At 34.9% G+C, this 6000-nt stretch overlaps 1 protein-coding gene across 1 annotated transcript in view; it reads right to left on the reverse strand.

The window, feature by feature from the left end:
- SCN2A (sodium voltage-gated channel alpha subunit 2) overlaps positions 1–4249 on the reverse strand; it is a 149544-nt gene extending 145295 nt beyond the window's left edge. Inside the window, exon 1 of the mRNA XM_029224988.1 lies at positions 4013–4249. The gene's annotated coding sequence lies outside the window, so the exon portion shown is untranslated. The remainder of the gene's footprint in view (positions 1–4012) is intronic.
- Between the last annotated feature and the right edge of the window lie 1751 nt (positions 4250–6000).

Consider the following 6000-nt stretch of genomic DNA (forward strand, 5'->3'; position numbering starts at 1 on the left):
GTGATTGCAATGGAATGCCTAGAAGAGATGGGCTCTAGGAAAGATGTGAGAGGATTCTGGAACTGTCAATAGAAAGGGAGAAAGAAAGAACTTCTTTATAAAGGAGGTTAGTTCGTCCTAAGGGAAGGACACGTAATTAAATTGACTTTCTTTTCTCTTTACACACACCCTTGTGAGAGTACTTATGAGATGGAGGAAGGAAAAGGCAAGAGTTTGAATATTTAATGCAGATGCTGGCAAACCAGCCCTTACTAATCAAACTAACTAGATACATATAATAGATATGTGTTGGTCTAATCTTATGCATGTTCAAAATAAAAGCTGTTGTTTCTTGTTTGTTTTTTTTGTTTGTTTTCTTTTTGTTTTTGCGGTACGCAGGCCTCTCACTGTTGTGGCTTCTCCCGTTGCGGAGCACAGGCTCCGGACACGCAGGCTCAGCGGCCATGGCTCACGGGCCCAGCTGCTCCGCGGCATGTGGGATCCGCCCGGACCGGGGCACGAACCCGTGTCCCCTGCATGGGCAGGCGGACTCTCAACCAGGCGCCACCAGGAAGCCCAGAACCTGTTTTTAAACAGGTCATTCCGACTAAGAAACAGATAACTGAAGCGGGTACAATAAGCTTACTGTGAAACAATGTTATTAGTTGCCAAATCAAGAATTAATGTGACTAAAATATTCTCTGATGGAAAGTGTTTTGATACTGAGGATTAATTATTTCTTCCAGAAAGTCCATATGCCACACAAATAGCCTTTTCTGAGGAACCAACTGATTTAAATAGAAGAGATATTTTATCCTACAGACAAGGATTTAATTTCCAAGAACAGGGCATCTAAAGTGAGCTATATTAGCTTTCCTTTATATCATCTCCTACCCCTTCTTCCGGTCTCAAAGAAAAAAACATTCTTGAACCTTCCCTGTCTTGTCTCCTGTAGGAATTTTATTTATTTTTTTGTTTCTTTTTTCTTCACTTTCTCTCTACTGACTTTATATCCTTACTCTGTGAAGGGGCTTCTCTAACCCTAACTAAAATCGAACTTTACCCCTCAAGATTAAAAAATGTTATCTTTATTTCCTTTCACTGATAAATGTCTTAAAATCTAAAATCACTCTTCAGCTTTCTGTTTCCCATTTAGTCCTCTGTCCAAGCCCATGTCTATGCAAATCTACTAAACCTCTTCTTTTAAAATCCATCCATGACCTAATAATAACAAAGTCCATCAGCTCCTACCTTATTCTCTTATTAATCACTTTATGGGTTTGCTATTGGTAGTCAGTTTAACTGCTTTGTCTCCTATGACACTGTTATTACTCTAATTTATCCCATTATTTTTTTACAATTAATATTCTCTCTAAACTTGTTTTACTCCACCTACTCGTAAAGTTATATCCCAGTCATCTTCACTCCACTTTTATTCCCTATTGATGTTCATTTATGTGTGACCTAATTCTTGCCAGAGCTTCATACATCCATATATTCAGCTTTACCTTCTAATCTGATACTTGGATGTAAAATTTTCACCTTCTTCCAGAACATCTCTATGTGAGAGTATGTGTTAGTATGTAAAAGCATAACATCAAAAGCCAGATTCATTATCCTTACTTTTACTGTTCCAAGGGAAAAAAATACAACACCCTCACGCTTCAACAGATTGGATTATTTACCATTCTTTATAATTTACCTATATAATGTCCAACAGTTCACTATTTCTTTGTATTTGCCTCCCTCCCCTTTGTGCCTGGAAAGAACAACTTTATATTTTTATTAAATTATACCCAACTCACTCTTAAAGATATAATTTAACTATCATATCCCCTTAACATCATTTTCTCTGGGCTCTAAGTTCCTCATGGACAGAAATTGTGACTGTTGGCTTATTCTGAATCTAAGGATGTACACAGTGCCTGGCACCAGACAGGTGCTCATATACCTGTCCCATTCACTTTCCCACCCTTCTTCATTTTCATTCTGATGTTTATAATATTTTGAGCTATAGTACTATCTGTACATGCACATTTCCATGTTAAACTCCATGAGATAAACTATGTACCTTTGTTTATATCTCAATCTGTACCATGGACAGTTCTTGGCAGGTCTGTGGTATTCTGTAAATATTGTATGTAAAAGTGACATATTTTAATCTCCTTTTTTCCCCTCAAGATATTGAAGAAGTAGGGTGCAGCCTGTGCACAGGAGGTTAAAAAAAAAAAGGAAGGCGAGGGCATGAGAGGATGTTCTTGTAGGGGTCGGTCGACTATACTTATAGTCTGTTCTATTAGGTAGGAGGAATAGAGTCGGGAGCTAGTATGTGACCACCCATATCATTCATGGGCATAGAGTAGAATAATATACCTCATTGAATGGGGAAAGAAGAATACTAAGAAACAGAGAATCTCCATAGTTGTTGTTTTAGTTTTCTTGGATGCCTTGTCAAGAGCCCTGAGAAAATTGAACACTGTATATAATATACCATTGAGCACAAAATTTGCCCAGACACACACACACACACACACACACACACACACACACACACACAGTCAATATCAGCACACCTGGTATATGCCATTTGGATATGTTCACACTAGAGGTAAATTGTGTTACTGCTATGAAAGATTGAACACTGTCTGCCAATCAGTGTTCTAGTCTTGCCTATGATTCTAGTTATGTGGCTCTGGGAATTCCACTTAATCTCTCGGCCATAAGTGTTTTTAGTTAAATAATGAGATAGATAAATGCTAATAATCTGTATTCCTAAAATTTTTTCATGTATATAGAATCGTATGGAACTTAAATCTCTTTATAGATTCCAAATGTCAAAGAATGAATTTTTTTTCTCGGTGGTTTGAACCATTCTGTAAAATCATTCTCCATAGCTTTCACAACCTCTGACACAGCACAACTACCAGTTTACAGAAAAAATGATGAGTAAGATAGAAACATCCTTCTGCACCCTCCACCTGCCACCTCCACCACCGGCACCACACACATCCATACAGACACACTGCTCTTTCGAAAGAGGAAGGAATGAGATATTTAAAAACAATCTTACCAAAATAATTTTTAAATATTTTTAAATTTCATTATAAATTCATCTAAATGACAGTTGGGACTTTTAAATACAGGATTTCTATATTGCTTTCTTCCTGTTAATTTTATAATAATAAAAAGAGAATTTAGGGGAAAGCATGAGAAGCAGCAGAAAAGCAAGGCGGTTGCATGCAATTTCCAGCTCCTGAGTCATTCCACTCTTTAGCACAGCTAATGTCACATGATGAAAAATAATTTTAAATGTGAGCATCTCATACAACATCAACTATTTTAAATGGCCACAGTCCTATCATCACAAATCCACCACAATCTAAGAAAAATTCATTTTCTCAGCAATTACTTTGTTTTCAGTTTACTCCTCACATCCATACTGGAGGGAGGGGGCAGGGTCTGTACCATCATTCCAAGTCTACTAAGCACATTACATAAATCTTCCACTCATGTGGGAGAAATGACTTACATATTTTTCCTAAAAGGGAAAAAAGCATAAATAATCTGTACCATCATTACTGGCAGGAATTGTTCAGAAGGCCTTTGGGCTCAAGATGTTGGCGTGCCTCGGAGGCTGCTATCAGAAGGCTCAGCCCTGGGCTTTGGCAAAGGAACTGCCATGTTAATCTGCTTCATTACATTTCTACAATTTGTTCACCCCATTAAGGAGCAGTGTTTGCCTTGTGAAAGGAAGATCTATCCTTCACTTTGAAAGCTTTACCTTCAAAAGGTATACAAATATGGCCACAGATAGACACTAAAGGCCAGAAAGCCAAAGAAATATTAAAATACAGCATGTCAGAGTCAGAGCTCATTTCAGTCTAAGAAGATTTAAAGATGCAGAACAGCCAGAATTACAGCTTTTTAATCTCTTAGATCCAAATCTAAGCTCACAAAGCACACATTTTAAATGTCATCATTAACATAAATAACAATTCATTGAAAGGTCAAAGATAGAGTCATGTTGGCTTACCTGAAATAAAGGAAATTGTAAATCATAGATCAGAATCCACGTATGTGTTAAATACAATATTCTCCAACACAGTTATTCAGAATTCCCACTAGAGCAGAAAGTAAAATCTCACGTGTTCCATCCTCACTGAAGGAGAAAAAACAAGAAAGAACGACCGCAGCATCCTCTCTGTTTCTGCCTTAGCTTTCTGTTCTGACACATACTCAATGGTACCCACTGTCTGTTAGAAAGCAGCATGCTAAATTTAAAAAATAAATAAATAAATATAAGGCAGCATCTTACATGACAGCTCCATCTCCTGGCCAAAAGTGGAATCATTTTCATTAATGATCCCTTGGCAATGCCACATCTAGTAAGTTTGATGTGGTTATAGCCCATAATTTCACTGTATTTGAAATCAACTACCTTAATTAATTGTAAAGTAAACATTTCAGAAGGATTAGCGTATGTTTTTTTTTAATTTGTAGTCCTACTTTGGGATTTACTTCAATTTACTTACATTGTATTTAAATTAAATGGAACCTTGTCATAGCATTATTAAAAATTTACTGCTTACCTAAAAACTTATTTAACTTTATTTGCCATCTGCAAAAATAATATATATCTCCTACAAAATAATTTTGGATGTCAAATTTATATTTCTTGAACACCACTTTGTGGAGATATATAGGTTTTTGCTACTAGAGAAATTCGGCATTATGTTGTTGTTATTAATGTTATTTGGGGGTGTTAAAGGATTGAAGTTAACGCAGGACAATGAAATTAATAAAAGGCAAACTAGAAGATCTTTAGTTGACTCAAGCTTTTTAAGGTATTTCAAAATATACAAATATCAAATTACATGCTACATGAAATTTGATAATTGTAGTACCCTATAGTGTGTAGTTATATCTTATTAGAAGGATAAGAGAAAAATTAAATTATTATAAGAATGCATTTAGTAAATGACATCAGTTATACTGAGCATATTATGTGCTCGGTATGTATTCGTTTATTTTTTTCTATGGTTAATTGTGAAGTCCTGGTTAATTGTTAAATTTTGAAATAAACATATAGATTGTCCTTTTCAACATTTTCACAATACCATTTAAATTTGAAGACATATGTATGAACTAAAGTTCTCCCTACTAGTCTGATATTCCGAAGCCTTTCACTCGCTGCCACGCAGAAACACTGTGACGCTGTCCGAGGTGCTGAAAATCACTTTCGGAACTCAAAGGTTCTAGGTCTTAAACTGGTCTGAAATGTTGTCTTTGTAATATTTCACATAAATTTTATTTTTAACAGTACTATATAATTCAGAATAAGTGACAGTATCTAAGATACAAATGTCTAAGTAATATTTTATCCACAGAATATATAGTATACATATTGACCAGAAGCCATAATGCAGATGAATCTATTCAATAAAAATATGATTATAAGTCACACTTTCCTTGGATCCTCCACATAATATTTTATTTTATTCTTGATGATGTTAATATTATGCAGATTGTTCCAGCATAAGTTCCCACATTGAATAGATGAAGTTACTTAAGTCTACTCTTCAGTAATTCGCTCAGAGTTAATTAATAAGCAAGTCAGAAGAACAAACCTAGTTCTCTAAATTTTACCTTACTTCTATTTCTATAATATCATTAAGATATATTTGTATTATTTTAAAAATACATAATAACGTTGCACAACTAAAAAATTAAAGTGACTTGGCAGATCAAATTATTTAAATATGTACACTCAAACTATTCCCTCTCATAAGTTTCCTGCAAAAACAGGATACTGTTATAATCCCTCAGGGCACATAAGTTATGATAATTTCTCTTAAATTTTTCAGCAAAGCACTCCTAATGGTCAAAAAAGATTGAACTCATAAGATTAGAATCTGAGATGTCACAAACATGAAATACCACTGAAGCTTCACTTTATCTTTAAAATCATGGAAACTTTATAATAATTTATGTAACATTTAAACACTTTTCTTAAAACATTAA

Source organism: Monodon monoceros, unplaced genomic scaffold (genome assembly GCF_005190385.1).
Source record: "Monodon monoceros isolate NGI ecotype Baffin Bay Population unplaced genomic scaffold, NGI_Narwhal_1 Super_Scaffold_16, whole genome shotgun sequence".
Taxonomy (NCBI): Eukaryota; Metazoa; Chordata; class Mammalia; order Artiodactyla; family Monodontidae; genus Monodon; species Monodon monoceros.